A 20,943-nucleotide genomic window follows, 5' to 3' on the forward strand; every position below is an offset into this window, starting at 1 on the left:
GCTACGAGTCTCATACTTATAACATGTATTTTCAACTTCTCTTTCTGGACACTGTAGAAAGACATGGAGGATGGTTAGCACCTCACAACATTTACTGCAGATAGGAGATTCATCACCGATCTAAACGTAGGAGTGCATACCATATATATGGCTTATCCAAGGTGTGCAGAAAATGACTTCAGTTCATATTTTTGTTGTTGGTGGCCAGTTTCCTAAACATGCCTTAATTAAATGCAGCTTATTTGAGGTTTGAATATTCCACATTCTATGGCAATAACTTCACTTTTTTTCGCCAGAACGATTCAAATCTGTGGTGGGGATAGCTATGGAACAGCTGTTACCTTTCCTTGCTATGGACATGGAGATTTCATCTGTGAGCATGTTGCCTTGAATCCTTTGGTGTCCGGGCACCCAGCATATTATGACATGCTGCTCTGATGTATAGTTTGCATACGGGAGCAAATAAAAATAAATAATTACAGGATTCTTATGCTTTTTCAGAAACAATAAAGCTCTCATGACGCTTAATGAGTCTGTATATATGATCACTCTTGATAGTTTCAATTAGTTACTGTGTTTAACCGCCAATAATACTGCTTAGGCCTCTGCTGTGAAGATACTCATTAGTGGTTGCAGGACGTCATATTATGATAAAGATGGTGCAACTGCTGCACGAGAAATGCATGTGTGACTAATGCATCAGTGTAGAATTCAGGACATAAGTACATTGACTGAAGCTCTAAAAAGTGCATTTGGATGTGTGCCTCTGATGCATTCTTTGTCATGTCAACAAACGATGTCACATTCGACAAGCTGCCACTTACATAGCAACAGCTTCGCTAGCACCATTAGAGGATTTAGAATCAGTGAAACACCCGCTTTAATGTGATAGCAATTATATGGACACTCCAGGTGCATTTCTGCCGTCGACATTGCCGTGAGGTTGTGAAGTTCCATATCAAGTCCAAGGGCGATAAAACTGTCGCTGCGTGCCGTATGCTGTATGTCCGAGTGAAAGTATGCGGGGGGGAGCCAGCGATCGCAACTCAATCTTGCGCACACAAGGGCATAAAGTGGGGAGGAAGCATGCCGTCTTCCGTAGCGCACAAGGCTTCGGGGGTAGCGTAGAAAGAAGGTGCACGTTCTATTTCGGTAGCCCAGGCAATCATGCGTGCCATGTCGGGCCACTGTATCTTGAAAGCCACCTGCGACGGGTACAGAGTCCGCGCTGCACTGTGTTTTCACGGCATAATTCATGTTGATGCAAGCAGGAGCATGAAGGTTAATTCGCTCGATGCTGCTGCTGCATTTCCTCACTGCAGCGTTTTGACAGCGAGTTTCCGCGGTCGTCGAGTGAGATGTGTTCATGTTTGCTTGCAGGCATGTGACGCCATGCTTGTTAATTTAGTATGTCTGTGTTTATATAACCGACGAAACTACTATCCTTACTTCACATAGCTGTCCACTAACTTGCTATCACGAAACTGCAACTTTTTTTTTTGCTGTTTTTGCCACGCGCACTGAGAAGGGTTCAGTGCCTGCAGATTGGTTTCATAAAAAGTGTAGCACATGTCAGTTCATTCCCAGTTAGGTAACAAGGACGTTCAGAGCTGGCATGTGCCTTTAAGAAATACATGAAACTGGCAAAACACTTTTGCAGATAAAGTCATAAAGTCTTTGCACATTAAGATTTAGCAGAGGACTCATCCTGAAGGCACCTGTGGCCAGCTGGCTTCCTAAGTGGTGAACAGGATCAAGCATATTCAGTGTGCACGACGTAGCGGACTGGTACGCTATAGCACCATAGTCCAAATGTGTAAGTATGGGGCTCTCATACGGTTTCACTAAGCACTTCCTATCACTGCCCCATGTTGTATGTGATCAAATTTTCAGAAGGTTAGTTGTTTTTAGACATTTGTGTTTCAGGTGCTTTAAATATGGAATTAAGGTTACTTTTAGGTTGAATACTGTGCCTAAAAATTTGTGCTGTGTGTTTAGTGATAACTGCTGTCCATAAAGACTGGGATCGGGACCATGCCTCTTTGTGAAGAAAACACAAAGAGGCATTTACTCGCATTCAGATAAAACCCATTCTCATTTACTCATTTGGATACTTTGTTCAGACCAAGCTGAATTTATCTTTCACAGATGGCGAGGTTGCAAGACTATTTACCCAGCTGAACATATCTACACACACACAAAACATTATTGGTGGTAATGAATTATACAGAGAATTCATTTTAACTACAAAGAGAATGCAGCTTAGTAGATCTTCCTGAGGCACTTCAGTCTCCTGAATATAGGTCCGGGACAGAGTATTCTCAATCTTTACACAAAGCGCTGAATTTGGCAGGTAGCTTCCCGGATTCCCACAGCAGACGAATCTTGCAGGATTGATTCAATAGTGCCATGTCGTATCACAGCATTTTTCTAAGCCTAGAAACATTGAGCAAAAAAATTTTTTGCATATAGACATGTCTATAACGCTTCACTCAATGCAGACAAGGTGGTTATTGACCTACCTTTTCTGTAACCACACTGGAATGGACCTAACAGCTTGTTGGTTTCTATTAAATGCGTTAGGCACCGGTTTATCATTTTCTCAAGCATTTTACAGATGCAGCTAGCCAACGCTAACTTTAGGACAGGTCCTTTCTCTCCTTAAGAATAGGAATTACTATAATAGCCTCCCTCCAAGAGGCACGAACATATAGAGCTGCTCATGCAATATTAGGCAGTGAAAGAAGTGTCATAAGACTTACCGGGTGTAGGTGTTTTCTCGTACCGTATACAATGCAGTCAGGTTATGGTGCAGACGCATTACAGGAGTTAAGTGCTGCATGGAGTTCGGCTATATTAAATGGACTCTTATACTCCTAAGGTGACCTGCGTTTGCGCTCATGTGGCTTCCTTTTGAACAGCTGCTTACGTATTAAAAATTCACGTGGATAATTGGCAGTACTAGATATTTGCTCAAAGTGAGCTGCAAAAGAGTCCGCCTTATTTTCTAGTCTGTTACCTTGACGACTCACTAATTGAATTGGATGTGGAGGCCGACCATTTATTTTCCTAACCTAGCTCCAAGCTTTTGTTTCTGATCTGTATAAGAGTTTATTTCTGCTAAGTACTTTAGCCAGCTTTCACGCTTGGCCTGTCTATGCGTTCTCCTTCCCTGTGACTTGATACATTTGAAATTGATTACATTTTCGGCAGTTGGACACTTTTGTAGGTGCCCCCAAGCTTTCTTTTGGTTTTTACAAGCATTCTTGATTCCACCACGGGACCCATTGTTTACTAGGACCTACATTTGTTCGTCGAATGCATTTGGATGCCGCATCAATAATGAAATATGTCTAGTATGCAACATCCTCGTTTATGCTAAAGGTTGCTATGTCAAAAAAAGTTTAAAAATTAGATTATGGGGTTTCATGTGGCAAAACCCCGATCTGTTTGTAGTGGGGGACTCCATATTAATTTTGACGACCAGGGGTTCTTTACCGTGGACCTAAATCTAAGCACAGGGGTATTTTTTCATTTAGCCTCCATTGAAATGCAGTCACCATGACTGGGATTTCATCCCGCATCTTCGAGCTTAGCAGCACAAGCTGCTATGTCACTCGCCTCAGAAGCATAAATTGGCGATAATACTTCCAGTCAGCCAATTACATTTTCCAGCAGGTTGCATACGGAGGAAATTCAGTGCGTGGCGTGGCTGAGGACTACTGGAAAATGGCTACTTCCCAGGGGATTCTTGATTACTTTCCAGCCAAGATATGGCATTATTTCAGCTGAAGCTATACTTAAATCTAATGGAAAATGTGATTTGTGCGCGGCACTATATAAGATAGGCTCCTTTTTATTCAATAGGACCGCACCAGAACGGAAGGAAGTTTTTGATTCTACAACCTCTTGCATCACAATGAGGGTCACCCTGGAGACAGTTATGGGCACTTAGGTCATTTGTTAAGATGTAGGGGTCAGGGAGCTGCTTAACTAGCGACTCAAATCCTCCAAGTGCCAGGCCGTAGTTGGGTGGGGCATACAAAGAGCACACTGTCATAAGTCTGTCAAATAGAATGGCTCTAACAGCTACTGTGTCTAGATTTGTTTGAAGGCGTATGTGCTAGCAAGCAACCGAACTCTGAGCTATAGTTGCCATGGCACCTGACGCAGCGTGGCTGTCGTTACGATCCTTATAGGATACTGAGTGTTGGTTCAACTTTGTTGTTAACTGATTTCAGGTGCATTTCTTGAACACATAACAGCGACAGATTAAATTCTTATATTATCTCTCTAATGTCATCTAAATTGTGTAGAATGCCACAAGCATTCCAGTGAATTAATTGTGTAGCCATTTTATTAAAGAAAGAAGATGTGTTCTGTGTTCAGAGTTGCACTTTGTAGGTAGCAGGGCCACCTTTCGGCCCTGTTAGGGGGTTTTTGTTTTTCCTGGCATGCTCAGAAAGCCCCACCTTTCCCTTGGTACTAACGACACTGAGGTGCTTGAGCTAGTGTCGATCACCATGTCTTGACGTGCTGGATGTCCGCTGTTTCTGCAGATGTGTTGGGGGTCTGAGCGTCTGCCGCCTGGGCAAGAGCCATCAGGCCTGGCAACCCAGAGGCTTGCTGACCTGTCTTCATGGAGTGTAGGGCACCTTTTGCTACTCATTACATCCACCACGAGGCAGGAGGTGTGACTGTTGACCCACTAGACGTGGCATGGGCGGGCACGAAAAGCTTCTGCGGCACCGCCTACCAACGTTGCTAGATTATTTTCAGTTGTCAAACTCCGCCGCGGCACCTGGCCCCTTTCTGTCGCGCCCGCGGGGCGGCGCGCGCGACACTGTCGGCCCGAAGGCGGGCGGTGCGAGCAACGTTTGTGTGAGCGGACAGAGTCGCCTATGTGTGCAGCAGCGTGGCACGTTTTGCTCGTGTTTCTTATTTGTGATCCAGGAAAATGCTGCTCGCCTTGTGAGCGCAAACATTCCTGCAATGAAACAATGAAACGATAAAAACCACGAGAAACAGACAAAGTGATAGCTAGGGAGGATGCAGCGCCCTTCCTAACTATCACTTTGTCTGTTTTTACTGCTGTTTTTTTTTTTTGTTAATAAACCCTTCCAAGCATTTTACGACGAAATAGTGTACCAGACTATCGCCTTTGAACTTCGTGCGCATTTCCTAAGGGCTATAAACTTGTTACACTAATCATTTCAGGTCATCAAAGATTTTTTGGAACTGCTAAACTTGACAGAACAGAATGCAATTCAAAAGAACCTGAAGCTTTTTGCATTATAACAAACGACAGAGTCGCTGCAAGTAACTCTGATGTCGACTTTAAACATTGTCAATAATCTGCCGCGTCAAGGTGCGCTCTACGTTTTGACAGCCAAGTTAAATCAAGATCCATTGGAGGTAAGGCACACTGTTCACATGTGTTGTGACTGCATTCACATTGCACTGTTTGCTAGGAAATTCACTCACTCGTGTTTCTTCAGCGACACTTTGGACTAGTGCTTTCCTTCGGTGGAGATGAGTCCTATCCAACTATAATCAACTTCACGCAGATATTCCGCCTTCTAAGCCTGTATACACCTGTTAAAACGGCGCTACGTGGGAGTGTGGAAGGTGTGCCAGACCCTGTGCTCGTCGGCGTCAACGACACATTCAAGCAACCCAAAGAAGCCTGCAAGTCAAAACATAGTCTTCGCAATGCCATCGGGGCGACGTTGAAAAGTTGCGTGGAGCCAAACAGCCCACCAGAATGTGCTCGCAATGAGCACATTTATGCTCGAGGAAACATAGAGGACAACGTTGGTTATTATCTGTGTGGATAGGTCATTCATAAAGTCAGAAAGGGCGCACCATGTGATCTATGTATAGCGAACATAAGTTCTGAAATCCCAGCAGTTGGCTGCGACAGTTCATTAATTGAGCACAGAAGTCTCAAGCAAGGTTCCTTAAAGCACCCGACGCCGAAGGTGCTGGGCTTTATGAAGACTGCTAACAAGAGAGTGTCAGCTTCCCTGGATGAAGCAGGCCTTTACGGAGCGATATTTTGGAAGGTTTTAGATGATCTAGAGGGGTACTGCCTCCCTCTTCTTGGTTGTCCAGAGCATATGTTCGCGTTCACGTGCGAAGTACTGAATTTTTTCATTGTTATGCAGATGCATTTTTACTCCAGGGATACAAACTCTCAACTAAAAAGCAGTCACAAGGTAGCTGTAGCAACTAAAAAAGCGCATCTTTTGTGAATATCGATGCAGCATGCTTAGATTCATCAATCCGGCGTTGTACCGGTCGTATTCTTTTTTTCATGTGTACATAAAACAACATGCCACAACCGAAAGACTTCACTCTCCTCTATTAGCTGCGTCTTACAGAGTGCACAATGTAAAAAGGCTATTCTTTGAATATTTAGCGCCACGAAGAGCAGCAAAAAAAAAAAAAGAAAACTGGCATTGAGTCGGCGGCGCGCTGGCTGCCTTGGGAAGCTTCCGTAGCCAACCGGGCCAACCGTGGCGGCAGCGCCACCTCACGAGAGGAGACGGCAGAGGGTCACGTTCGCGCGCCGCTCCCAGGCGGAGTTTTACAACTGAAAAGTATCTAGTAGCGGTGCCGCCTACTGTCGTGCCAAATCGGTGTAATGTGCGAGTGGAAACCACGACCCACAATTGCATGCTTTCTGAAATGTCAAGTTTTTCATACTTCAATGGTTATTTCTTTTCTTTTTTTTCCACGTGGGACACGACCAAGAGCATGCCTGCCCGGTGCCTTCCTTCACAGTTGGGACAGTGGAGTGTTTCTTCGCAATTGTCGGAAGCATGGTCTTTCCCAGCCCATTTTGCACAATTTGGCCGACCTCGGAAACTGGGACCCATGTCCAATCTTTTGGCACTTAATGCAGTGCCTCGGGTTTGGTATATGGCTCATACTCTGATCTCTACATATCCCTTTTGAACTGTTTCTGGAAGTGCACTGCTGCCGAAAGTGAGTATCAGATGTTGAGTGGGTATAATCCTGGTCATTGCATCTGATCTGAATTCTTTGAACATCAATGACGTTCTCTCCATCAGTCCAGGAGTTCAGAATTACTAATATTCATTAAGTCAACTTCTGAGACAACACATTTGGCAGTTTTCATGGCACAGTGTGCAATGACTATCACTGGGATGTCATCAAAACTCACAAGACTGCTTAGTTTGCTCTGCTGGGCTTTGCTGCGTACTTCTAGAAGTAAGTCTTCATTTGCCATCTTAGTAGCTTTGTAGCCTATGACAGCGGTCTCTTTCAGGAATTTTGCAACAACAAAAGGAGTGATTAATCTGGCTTTAGCCTCACATCTTTTGCAGTGGATGAGATGTAGTTAATGAGGCTGTTGTAGATCTTGCCAAAAATTGACAGGTTACATCAGTCCGGCCGCTTTTCAGAGGTCTATTTGAGGCAGGGGGAAGTGCCATTAGCCACAAGAATGAACTACAGGGGCGCTGCGAGTGCCTCTCGCATGATGTCAGGGCACGGGCTTGCACCTGTCGTCTGCTGCAGTTCGGGCGGTGCCTGGCCGCCTTTCTGCAGTTTGCTCTCGTTCCCTCCGCTTGTATACTTGTGGCAGTCACCTCAAATATATTTTTTTGACGTGTGCGTTCGCGAAAATTTATTCGAAGAGCTTATTTCTTAGATGGCAACACAGTTCTCAAAGGCAACACTACAGTGCCAGCTGAAGGAGCCCACTGCATGTTCTTCATGCACAAATAGACAACTGCAAAAACATAGCATATAAGGATACAGTTATGATACCATACTTGCCGCAGTGTAACAAGTATGTCACAAACGCTGCCTATATATGACTTCTACAACAGCTACCTTGATTTTAATCCACTAAAACAGGTTTGTCACACTGAGTTCATGGTACAATATCGAATTTTTCTTCACAATATTGTTTCTTCACAGAAATACTCAGCAGTAACACGACAACTTAACATTGCTGTTTAGATTCTACCAGCACCACTTGCTTCTTTATAGGGACACTAAAAGCTAAGAATAAGTGGTGAGTAAAACGGCGCCCAACAGATGTTGGCCCCGAGCCAAGAGGATTCGCCGCTGCAGATGCTTTTTGATCAAGTGGCGTAGACTGTTTGGGCATCCCGCGACATAACATGAAAGTTGAATTCTCTGCTACTTGCAGTTTGTGTGAGCCAGCAAAACCAGCGCAGCACTACGCGATAACGAAACTGCTGAAAAACAAAAGCGTAGGTGACACAGAGACGAGCAAACACGAAACCTTTCGACCACCCACGTCGTTGTCAAGGGTAATTTCAATGAGTTCTTTATTTCTAAAAATGAGATAGCACTGGAGAAGTAACATTTTCACTTGTCTTATAATAAAATATGATTCCTTATGCAAAAAAAAAAATGTTGTCTTTTGCAATGCCAGGTTGTGCACTAGTGACATAATTTAACTTAGGAGTGCTTTCATCACCGGGCAAGAGTTTGAATGTCCCGGGAGAGTCTCTAATCACATCCTGCATTTACCTCAGTTTCTCCATTATTAAGGCCCTGTTCGTGATGATATTGTCACATGGTGATGACGCTGAAGAACACAATAGCAATACTGTGAAAGACAAAACTAACGTTTTATTGGGCGAACCTGTGCCCACAAAAAACAGGCTGCACTTATAGCACAACGATAGCGGCGAACACGGTTGGCGATCGTCAAAAATTTGATCAGCGGGTCAAGCGCGTCGACTTTTATACAACAGTCATCGAATGTTCGAGACTAATCGTTGAGACCCGCATGCCTTCTACAGAGTTCTACACCATTCAAGTCACGCGATGAAAGCAGATAACACAAGGTTCGGCGACAACAGACAGCGAATAGAAGCACTGATAACTTTCCAGAAACTTCGGATATATGCAGGCGCATCCCGCGCTGTGCGATAAGATTTTTTAGGCAGCGAAACGTGGTCACCCCCACAAATATAAGTATACACGTGTCAATACCCCCCTCTTAAGAAGCATCGACCTGATGCTGCAAACGAATGAAAGTAATAAAGAAAAGCACTCGTAGCAAAGAAAACAAAAATAAGGAAGTTCGTCAGCGTGCGTGAAAGGGATTCAGACGCACTACGTGGACCACTTCAGATCGTGCCCGGCGCCGCTATGACTGCGAAATGCCATCTGGCACGACCTCATAGACCAGTTCGCCAACACGTCGGATGATCTTGTAGGGTCCGAAATAATGTCGCAATAGTTTCTCACTAAGTCCTCGTCGACATATTGGGGTCCAAACCCAGACACGGTCACCGGGCTGGTACTCGATGAGGCGTCGTCGAAGGTTGTAGTGTTGGCAGTCGGTACGCTGCTGGTTCTTGATCCGTAGGTGGGCGAGCTGTCGGGCTTCTTCGGCGCGTTAGAGATAGGTAGCGATGTCAAGATTCTCCTCCTCCGTGACGTGCGGCAGCATGGCGTCGAGCGTCGTCGTCGGGTTCCTGCCGTAAACCAGCTTAAACGGCGCAATCTGTGTTGTTTCTTGCAGCGCCGTGTTGTAAGCGAATGCTACGTACGGCAGGACGGCATCCCAGGTCTTGCGTTCGACGTTGACGTACATTGCTAGCATGTCGGCGAGGGTCTTGTTCAGGTGCTCCGTGAGACCATTCGTCTGCAGGTGGTAGGCAGTTGTCCTCCTGTGGCTTGTCTGGCTGTATTGCAGAATGGCTTGGGTGAGCTCTGCTGTAAAAGCCGTTCCTCTGTCGGTGATGAGGACTTCTGGGGCACCATGTCGCAGCAGAATGTGCTTGACGAAAAATTTCGCCACTTCAGCTGCGCTGCCTTTTGGTAGAGCTTTAGTTTCAGCGAAGCGGGTGAGGTAGTCCGTCGCCACGACGATCCACTTATTCCCGGATGTTGACGTCGGAAACGGCCCCAACAAATCCATCCCAATCTGCTGCAATGGTCGACGACGAGGTTCGATCGGCTGTAGTAATCCTGCTGGCCTTGTCGGTGGTATCTTGCGTCGCTGACAGTCTCGGCATGTCTTGACGTAACGGGCAACGTCGGCGGTCAGACGCGGCCAGTAATACCTTTCCTGTATCCTCGACAGCGTCCAGGAGAATCCGAGGTGCCCAGCGGTTGGATCCTCGTGTAGGGCGTGCAGTACTTCTGGACGCAGCGCTGACGGTACAACAAGAAGGTAGCTGGCGCGGACTGGTGAGAAGTTCTTTACGAGCAGGTTGTTTTGTAGCATGAACGAAGACAACCTGCGCTTAAATGCCCTAGGGACAACGTCGGTTTTCCCTTCCAAGTACTCGACGAGGCCTTTTAGCTCCGGGTCTGCTCGCTGCTATTTAGTGAAGTCTTCCGGGCTTATTATTCCAAGGAAGGCATCGTCGTCCCCGTCGTCTTGCGGCGGGGGATCGATGGGGGCACGTGATAAGCAGTCGGTGTCAGAGTGTTTTCTTCCGGACTTGTATATTACGGTGACGTCATATTCTTGCAGTCTGAGGCTCCACCGCGCCAGCCGTCCTGAAGGGTCCTTTAAGTAAGCTAGCCAACACAACGCGTGATGGTCGCTGACGACTTTGAATGGCCTGCCATAGAGGTAAGGGCGGAATTTTGCTGTAGCCCAAATGAAGGCGAGGCATTCCTTTTCAGTCGTAGAATAATTGCCTTCCGCTTTTGACAGCGACCAGCTAGCATAAGATATCATACGTTCAAGTCCGTCTTTCCTCTGGACTAGGATGGCACTGAGGCCTAGGCTACTGGCGTCAGTGTGGATTTCAGTATCGGCGTCCTCGTCGAAGTGTGCAAGTACCGGCAGCGACTGCATGCGACGTTTCCCACTTCAACTCGACATCACATTTCGTTAGATGTATTAGCGGCTCCGCGATGCGTGAAAAGTCCTTGACAAAGCGCCTATAGTAGGCACACATGCCAAAGAATCTGCGCACTGCCTTCTTGTCGATTGGCTGCGGGAACTTTGCGATAGCAGCTGTCTTCTGCGGGTCAGGGCGTACTTCAGATTTGCTGATGATGTGGCCTAGGAATAGAAGCTCTTCGTAAGCGAAGCGACACTTTTCCGGCTTCAGAGTGAGCCCTGATGACTAGATGGCCTCTAATACTGTAGCAAGCCATTTAAGGTGATCATCGAAATTTCCAGCGAAGACGCCGACATCATCCAAGCAAACAAGACAGGTCTGCCACTTCAATCCTGCTAAAACCGTGTCCATCACGCGCTGGAACTTTGCAGGCGCCGAGCACAGTCCAAATGGCATAACCTTGAACTCATAGAGGCCGTCTGGCGTGATGAAGGCGGTCTTTCCGCGATCCCCTTCGTTGACTTCTATTTGCCAGTAGCCAGACTTGAGGTCCATCAATGAGAAGTATTTAGCATTGCAGAGCCGATCCAATGTGTCGTCTATCCGTGGGAGGGGGCATACGTCTTTCTTCGTGATTTTGTTCAGTCAACGATAATCGACGCAGAAACGTAGGGTTCCGTCCTTTTTCTTCACTAAAACAACTGGAGACGCCCATGGGCTTTTCGACAGCTGGATGATGTCGTCGCGCAGCATTTGTCGACTTGTCTTATAGCTTCGCGTTCTCGCGTCGAAACTCGGTAAGGGCTCTGGCAGAGTGGTCGAGCGCACTCTTTGCTTATTATGCAATGCTTTGTGACTGGTGTTTGTCGAATCCTCGATGACGCCGAAAAGCAGTCTTTGTATCGTCGAAGCAGACTTCTGAGCTGTTGCTGCTTAATCACGGGGAGACTTGTATTTATGTCGAAGTCTGGCTCGGGAACTGAAGTCGTCGGGGTAGATGCGACAGAATCCGAGAGGACAAACGCATCGCTGGTTTCCTGAATTTCCTCAATGTATATGCGATCATCGTGCCATTGTTGATGTGCTTGAACTCCTGGCTGAAGTTAGCAGCAACACTTTCGTGTTTCCTCCGTGCAGTCGAGTGATCCCTCTTGCGACGCAAATTTCACGGTCGAGCAATAGACGTTGGTCGCCTTCGATGATGCCTTCTACGTCAGCGGGTGTTTCGGTGCCGACCGAATTGACAAAGCTGGAGCGAGGCGGGATGCTCACTTGATCTTCGAGCACTCAAGGCGTGGTGACTACGAGGGCTCTTCGGCGGTATCGCTTGATCTTCCGACAGCGTTATTGACTTCGACTTCAGGTGGATGATTGCGCCATGTTGGTTCAGGAAGTCCATGCGAGAATGACGTCTCGTGAACACTGTTGCAGGATAACGAAGTTAGTTAAATGGCGTTTAATAGCGCAAAAGCGGCTGAGGCTATGCTGCGCCAAACACGAGGTGTTTTAAAATCCAGTTTATGAAGGAAAAAGCTGTGTTAGAAATCTATATTTTATGTAAAAAGCCAGTGTCATCTAGAAATTTACGTACGTCACATAATGGTACTAGTGGATCATCACCTAAAATCAGAGCAGGGTGTAAAGGTATGTGTAGTTGATATAATTTGTGCAAAAGTGTTCGTCTGTGTGTTTCAGTCTACGTACATGTGAGTAATATGTGCATGACTGTGAGTGGCTGTTGACATTTCTCGCATGTTGGTGTGTCTTCTTTCGTAAGCAAGTAATTGTGTGTGAGGTGTGTGTGCCCAATGCGTAGTCAGCATAAAACTATTTCGATGAACCGCTCCTGATGATAGCATGACTTCCACTCACCAACTATGGGTTTCGTGAGATGTAGCTTGTGGGCACAACGGTCTTATTCGCGTTGCCATTTTACTGTTAAGGCTTTTCTAATTGCACGGATGCTATCTTTATATGGGAGTGTTGCGTTTATAATGTCTTTGTACGCTGCCATCAATGCATATCTATCAGCTGCTTCGTTACCCGGTATCCCAACATGGCTTGGGACCCAGCAAAAACGAATTGACCTCCCGTACTCGTTAAAAGCCACCATGTTTAAAATGTCTCCAATCAGGGGTTCACACTCAGATTTCAGATGTAGAGCCTTCAGTGTGCTTAAAGAATCTGTGTACATGACTGCATTTTTGTGTTTGTCAGCGATCTTTTTCACAACCCAAATGGCGTAAACTTCGGCCGTGAAAACAGAAGCGTGTTGTGGCAGTCGAATACTTGTTCCCCAATTTTCCGTTATGGCCCCCACACCCACGTGATCTTTTGTTTTAGAGCCATCAGTGTAATATTGCATGTTATTTTGATATTTGTCCTGAAATGCACAGAATTCTTCTATAATGTGTTTGTGTGGGATGTCTCTTTTCCTTAGATGTGTTAACGTCCAATCACGTAAGTGTGTGAAATCGTACCACGGGGCTAACCGTTGTGGTTGCTTGGCAACCTGGAGGACTTCATGGGGAATGTCATAGTCACGACAGTATTGCTCATACCGCAGGACCAGTGGCCTAATCACGTTCGGTTTATTTATATAGTGTAGGCGTGAGTTGCATTGAGTGAGGATGTTGTAGCATATGTGTTGCGGTGATGACTGAATTCTAAGTACGTAGGAAAAAGTGAGTAATGCTCTGCGCTGCTGTAAGGAGGTTTCATTACACTCGACATATAAACTTTGAATAGGTGAAGTTCTGTAGGCACCACTTGCCAGTCGCCGTCCAAGGTTATGTACTGGATCACGTCGTTGGATGGAGGACTGTCTGGCTGAGCCGTAAACCACGGAACCGTAGTCTCAAAGGCTACGCACAAGAGACCGGTAAATACGTAAAAGACAGGTTCGGTCGGAACCCCAGTGCTAACGAGATAAAACTTTGAGGATATTCAATGCTTTATTTCCCTTAATCTTTAGTGTTTTAATGTGGGCTAGGAAGTTTAGTTTGGGGTCAAAGGTTACTCCTAAAAACTTATGGTCTTGTTTCACCGGCAGTATGACGTCATTCAATTTTAGGGCTGGATCGCTGTGTAGCCATCGTTTCTGAGAGAACAAAACAGTAACTGTTTTCTGTGTGGAGAAACGGAAACCATTTTTGTTAGCCCATTGTGTAAATTTATTTATTGTGAGTTGAAGCTGCCTTTCACAGGTTAGCAAATTTGAGGCACGGCAAGCCACTTGGAGATCATCTACGTATAAAGAGTGCATAAGAGACGACTGTATGATCTTATTAACTGAGTTCTACTATAAAGAGTGTCATGCCGAGAACACAGCCTTGTGGAACACCATTTTCCTGTTTAAATGTATGAGATAGTACTGAGCCCAGATGTACCTGAAATGTTCTATTAGACATAAAATCAGCTAGGCAGTTCAGCATTCTACCCCGGATGCCGAGGTCAGCCAGGTTTCTTAAAATTCCATATCTCCATGTGGTATCATAGGCTTTTTCTAAATCGAAGAAAACTGCAAGACAGTGTTGTTTGTGTAAAAATGCATGTCAAATTTCATGTTCAAGATGGACAAGATGGTCAGTAGTTGAACAATCCTTTTTATATCCGCACTGGTGGGGCTCTATGAGGTTTCTTGATTCTAGAATAAATGAGAGCCTTATATTGATGATGCTTTCATATGATTTTGCCAAACAGCTTGTGAAGGCAATAGGTCTGTAGCTGCTTGCGGATGTGGGGATTTATCGGCTTTTAGAAATGGTACGACTGCCTTTTTCCACTCTTCCGGCACTATGCCAGATTCTCAGATTAAGTTAAAAAATTTAAGGAGCGTTTACAGATGCTTGAGATAGATGAGCCAGCATGGCGTAGTGTTTTTCCCTGCAGAAAGAACTCTGTTTATTTCACGTAGTGTGAGGGGGGCAATTGCACGGTTAATTTGACGCGCCAGTAGTGGGCAGCTTCTGTTTTTCAGCGGACTGTTTGTATTGTAAAAATTCCTTTGTAAAATTCCCTGAACTGGATACATCGCAGAAATGTTCTCCAAGTATATCTGCCTGTTCTTGTATTGTTGTTTGTGTGCCTGGACTTGTAAGTAACGGTAATGTGTAAGATGAGTACTGTCCTCTAAATTTCCTCACCTGGTCCCACATTCATATCGATGTTACAGTACTATTAATTGAAGAGATGTATTTCTGCCATGATGATTTTTCAACATGTCTTCGAATGAATCGTGCTTTGGCTTGTTTGAAGTTTAACAGGTTGCTATAGGTGGGGTACCTCCGTAGGATTCCCCAAGCCTTATTTTATTCTTTTCTAGCGTCGGTACACTCCTTCGTCTACCAGGGGTTTAGCTTTTTGTGCACTATACCCGATGACAGGGGTATGGCCTTTTCTGCTGCACAGATTATAATCTCAGTGATTTTTTTATTAAGCTCATCAATACTTAGCTCTGGTGAAAAGACATCTTCCAGTATCGCGTTCTCCATAAAAACCGGGCAGTCCGCGAGCTGTAATTTCCATCGGTGTGGTCTAGATACTAGGGTTTGTGGTGATGATAGGTGTTTGATGAGTGCGGGTAAGTGGTCGCTACCATATGACGTGTCGAGAGATTCCCATTTAAAATCAGTAAAAAGTGAGGGTGAACAAAAAGCTAAATCTAAACAACTAAATGTGCGGGAAGTCGGTGAGAAGTTGGCGCACCTGAGTTTAAAAGACAGATATTATTTGATAGAATAAAATCTTCAACGAGTTGCCCTCTTTGGCCAGTTTTGACACTGCCCCAAAGAGTACAATGAGCATTAAAATCTCCTACTAAGACAAATGGCTCCTGTAACTGATCTGTTAGATTTTCTAAGTCTTTAATAGTAAAATGTGTGTGGGGTGGTATATACAGTGAGCAAATGGTGATGGTTTTGTAGCATAGAATGGTGACAGCTACAGCCTCTAAAGATGTATTTAATTGGACATTTCGGGTAGGAGTGCCGCCCTGCACGACTATAGCCACTCCACCTGACAAACGGCTGGAACATTCGCGGTCCCTTCGGACAACAGTGAAGCCTCGAAGGAATCAACTGTGTTTAGGGCCTAAGTTTGTTTCCTGTAGGCCAAATGCGACTGGCGAAAACTTATTTGTTATGTCTTTAATGTCCCCCAAATTGTGAATCAGTCCTCTACAATTCCAATGGATGATGAAAGCCATAGTGGCAGAAGTGAGAATGTTAATCTATATATGTGTACTAAGTAACTAAGTAACTGTAGGTGACATTTATTGGCGGAAATATACTATTGTAAGAACAGTAACCGTTCAGGTTACCGGTCCCTTTGTTCGCGTAGTTATTGTGATCTTGTCTTTCTTAGTGCGCTCCAAGGAGTGCTGATCTTTTGGTGTCGATGACGCCGGAGTTTTTTTTGTCGACCTCCATAGCCTTCTCCGAGGCGCTGGATGATCGAGAACCAGGCGCTGAGACATGTGTCTTAGGCCTGGGTGTTCGATTTAGCCTGGGGCCCTGTGGAACCGGGGTCTGCAGGCCGGTCTGTGATGATGATGATGGAGCAGCACTGGCTGCTGCCACCAAGGGGACGGATGGAGTTACTACTGGGCCACTGTCTGCGGTCCCTGTAGACTCCTGAGACCACTGCGGTGCTGTCCCCTGTCGCACCGCACTGGCGTAGGTTGTTTGAGGTAAGTGTGCTAGTTTCTTTCTTGCTTCATAGAAGGAAATCTCTTTCACCATAAGTGCAATTATCTCTTTTTCTTTCTTCCAGCAAGGACAAGATCGTGAATATGCTGGATGATCTCCTTTGCAGTTTGCACAGTGCGGAGCAGCATTGCAGTTCTCCGATTGATGGTCATGGGCGCTACACTTTGCACATCTTGATTTACCTCCGCATGATTGCGATGCATGTCAGAACCTCTGGCACTTGAAACACTGCCTCGGGTTTGGGATATATGGTCTTACGTTGATCTTCAGATAGCCTGCTTCAAGTAGTAGGTACAATACTGGTACCAAAGGTAAGTATAACGTGTTTGGTCGGGATTTGTTTGTTATTTCTTCAGAGAGTTACTCTTTGAACCTTGATTACATTCTGTTCTTGGAAACCTTCCAGGGTTCTTCATCGCTCAGGTTTAAGAAATCTTCTGATATTACGCCCCTGCTTGTGTTAAGCGAATGGTGTGCTGAGATTGTGACTTTGATGGCACCAACAATGGCGAGATCAGCAAGCTTTTCTACTTGGTCTTTGGTTTTGAGTTCAAGGAGGAGGTCCCCACTTGACATCTTTGAAACCTTGTATTGTTTTCCAATTTTTTATGCTAGGCATTTTGCTGCTAGGAATGGGGATATTTTTCTCATTGGCAGAGGTCCTTCACTGTGGATCACATGGTAGCGTGGGAATGTTTCTACGTTGGTTTTTAAAGTAAAGTCAAAAATTGCTTCGTTGCGCCCTCTTTTGTTAGGACGATCTGGAAGGGGGGGGGGAATGCATTTGCCATGTCATTCTTAGAATATTCAGCGGCGACGGTAGCCACCCACCACAGAGCCCAACAAGGGGACGCTACGAGGTTAGGAATACACCTGTACTATACGTCAGCTATACACCGCCGCTATAACCTAACATATATACCCAAGGTTGGGTAGATACACACGGTTAACCCTTGCTGCCTGGAAAATTAGAAGTAAAATGAACTCAGTAGAAGACAGGAAAAATTCAAAGTGGGAGAAAAAGACGAAGAGTGGAGAAGGGGACAGGAAGAGGCAACTACCGATTTCCCCCGGGTGGGTCAGTCCAGGGGTGCCGTCTGTGTGAAGCCGAGGCCAAAAGGATGTGTTGCCTCCACCGAGGGGCCTTAAAGGTCCTGACACTCAGCATCGGCTCAATCCCCAGGATCCCCTTTTCCCCGGACACGGCTAAGCCACGCACGGTTAGACGCGGGAGGGTCCAACCCCCATGTGCTCGGGTACGCTATGTCGCAACACACCAAACGCCTGCTGACGCAGACACCCCTGCGGGGCAGGATAACGAAGGTGGCAGGATAAGTCCGGTCATGAATGGTAATTCTGGCCGTGCAGATTCCACTCGGCGTGATGAGGTGTCCTCCAGCGGTCCGAATTAACAGGCCTTCCCATGCAGTCTTAACTTTCTTCATTGGGCTGCGATGGGTCCACTCATGACGGAGCAATCGGCTCCTGTGTCTACTAAGGCGGTGACTGCGTGGCCATCGAGAAACACGTCGAGGTCGGTGGTTCTTTGTCTTGCGTTACAGGTAGGCCTTGGCGTCGGATCACGGCTGCGTCGTGTTGACCTGTGGTTGGTAGGTGGCATCGTCAGGTGGTCTTTCGTCAGCGTGTTCTTTCCTGCTAGACTTCGCCGGGACGGCGGTGTGTCGTCATTATGTCGTCGAGATAAGTCTTTTTGGCGTCTTTGGAGGATCGTCGTCAGTTTGACGAACAGCAACCGCACCTCCATCGGTCGCTGCTTTTAGTTTTCCGGATATGGGCTGACGAACCGGCCCCGGGCTGGGTCAATATATGGTCGGTGCTGCAGCGACAGGTAGCGGCCTGTTGACGGTGAACGAGACGGTCGTTGAGGGCTCCACTGAGTAGCGGCGAGGTATTCGGCGATGTCACAAGGCCGTTCACCTTCCTTTGGGCGCTGTGCATTGACGGCGAAGCCTCGCAATCCAAGGTCAGAGTATGGGCATCGGCGGTACACATGGCCGGCTTCGCCGCAGTGGTAGCAGAGCGGGCGTTGGTCTGGGGGGCGCCAAATGCCCGTCTTCCTCACGTAAGTGCGCTGGGCGACGGGTAGTCGTGCTGGCGGCGGCGTACGACGGAATTGCGGCGTTACAGGGCTTTGGCGCAGTAGCGGAGGGAGACCTTGACGGCGTGCGACAGCAGCATAAGTCATCGCTTCTGGCTGGGGCTGCGGTAATTGTGGTCACACCTCAGGCACTCCAAGCGATCAGTGCACCTCTTCTTTCACGATGTCGGCGATGGAGGCCACTTGAGGCTACAACGATGGCAAAACCTTGCGCAGTTCTTCGCGCACAATGGCCCTGATGGTCTCGCACAGATCGTCCGTGGCCAGTGACTGAACTCCGGCGTAGCTTGTCGAATTGCCAGTTCCGCATTTCCAGTGTCTTCTCGATGCTAGTGGCCTCGCGAAGAAACTCGTCGGCAGTCTTCGGTGGGCTTCATACCATACTGGCGAAAAGTTCCTCCTTTACGCAACGCATCAGTAGCCAGACTTTCTTTTCCTCGGGCATTTCCGGGTCGGCGTGGCGGAATAGGCGGCTCATTTCTTCTGTAAAAATTGCGGTGGTTTCATTAGGCAGCTGCACTCGGGTTGCTAGTACTGCTTGGGCTCGTTCTCGGCGTACAATGCTTGTGAATGTCTGCAGGAAGCCGCTTCGGAAAAGGTCCCAGGTCGTTAAGGTGGCTTCCCTGTTTTCGAACCACGTCCTGCCAGCGTCTTCCAAGGCGAAGAAGACATGTCGCAGTTTGTCGTCGCCGTTCCAGCTGTTAAATGCAGCGGCTCTCTCATACGTCTCGAGCCAGGTTTCCGGGTCCTCGAATGTTGAACCGCGGAACGTCGGAGGCTCCCTAGGCTGCTGCAGCACAATGGAGGACGCTGGGGCTGTCATTGGAGTGGACTTGGTGGCAATCTTCCTGCTCGTCTAAGGTAGAAGTCCGCGCTCTGGAGGCAGTCCTTGCAGTCGGCGGCTAGCACGCTGGTCTTGGGCGATGTTGGTTTTGTCCTCAGGCTTCGGGCTTGGATCGCGGCTTTGCGGGGACGTTCGGTACAATAACGCACAAGCACCTCCACCAGATGTCACGTGTTGGTGATGTTGAAGAACACAATAGCAATACTGTGAAAGACAAAACTAACGTTTTATTGGGCAAATCTGTGCCCACAAAAAACAGGCTGCACTTATAGCACAACGATAGCGGCGAACACGGTCGGCGATCGTCGAAAATCTGATCAGCGGGTCAAGCGCGTCGACTTTTATACAACAGTCATCGAATGTTCGAGGCTAATCGTTGGGACCCGCATGCCTTCCACAAAGTTCTACACCATTCGAGTCGCGCAATGAAAGCAGATAACACAAGGTTCGGCAACAACAGACAGCGGATAGAAGCATCGATAACTTTCCAGAAACTTTGGATACATGCAGGCGCGTCCCGCGCTGTGCGATAAGATTTGTTAGGCGGCGAAACGTGGTCGCCCAATAAATATAAGTATACACATGTCAATATTGATACCGTAGAGATTCTCAAGCACTGATCTATCACTTTAGCTTGACTTAATATTCACCTTTATTGTCCCTTTAACACACTTCTCAAAACTTAAGATAAGGCAGTTCCTCACGTGTTTAAGTGGCAGCAATTTACAGCTGTTTGCAGAATACGAAAAGAAATGTGCCTATATATATGCCCTTTTTCATGCTACCCGTTCAACTCACTTAAGCAATTTACTGGTGTTTGCTGCTTGAGGAATATACACGACAAATCTGTTTGGCGAACTGACACAGGCTGGTCGGCCCAAATTCTTTAAGTGAGATAAGCCTTTTGGACCGTATGGCTGCAGCCAGAAAGAAGCCGAAGTGTCATTCATTAGTAATATGGGACATATTGAAGATATCATTCCCTGGTGAAGGGTCAAAAATCAAGTCAAATATTTAAGGGTTGTGGTGTCTTCCTTATGAAGGTTTGCGAGGTTCTCTTTTACGTACTGACGAAGCAAATATTTCTCCATTTGTATAATCAAACAACACTGGATCGAGACATGGTGAGGGAGAAGGTGCTTGAATTTGTCTTTTCTAGGCACCCTAGCTGCACTGTAGTACCACGAGTATACTTTGGGCACCACAATTGGCACTGTAAAAAGCTGACTCATCGTCTCAATTCGAAGTTGTAATGAACTAATGGGTTTCGCGAACAATGCATGCCTCACCATACCGAAGTCTGTTCTACTATTGCGTGAGAGGTGTGCCAAATTGTCGATAAAGGCTACTGAGGGCCACCATGAAACATTTCATCACTTGCAATCATTGGCTCTCAACCACAAAACTTTTCTTTCAGGTGATTGCTACTATGGTATTTGTGAATTAACTATGTAAATA

At 46.6% G+C, this 20,943-nt stretch overlaps 1 protein-coding gene across 1 annotated transcript in view; it reads right to left on the reverse strand.

The window, feature by feature from the left end:
• Window positions 1-20,943, reverse strand: part of LOC142579904 (uncharacterized) — an 88,955-nt gene that overhangs the window by 64,823 nt on the left and 3,189 nt on the right. The window lies entirely within an intron of this gene.

The sequence above is a fragment of the Dermacentor variabilis genome, chromosome 4 (assembly GCF_050947875.1).
Source record: "Dermacentor variabilis isolate Ectoservices chromosome 4, ASM5094787v1, whole genome shotgun sequence".
Taxonomy (NCBI): Eukaryota; Metazoa; Arthropoda; class Arachnida; order Ixodida; family Ixodidae; genus Dermacentor; species Dermacentor variabilis.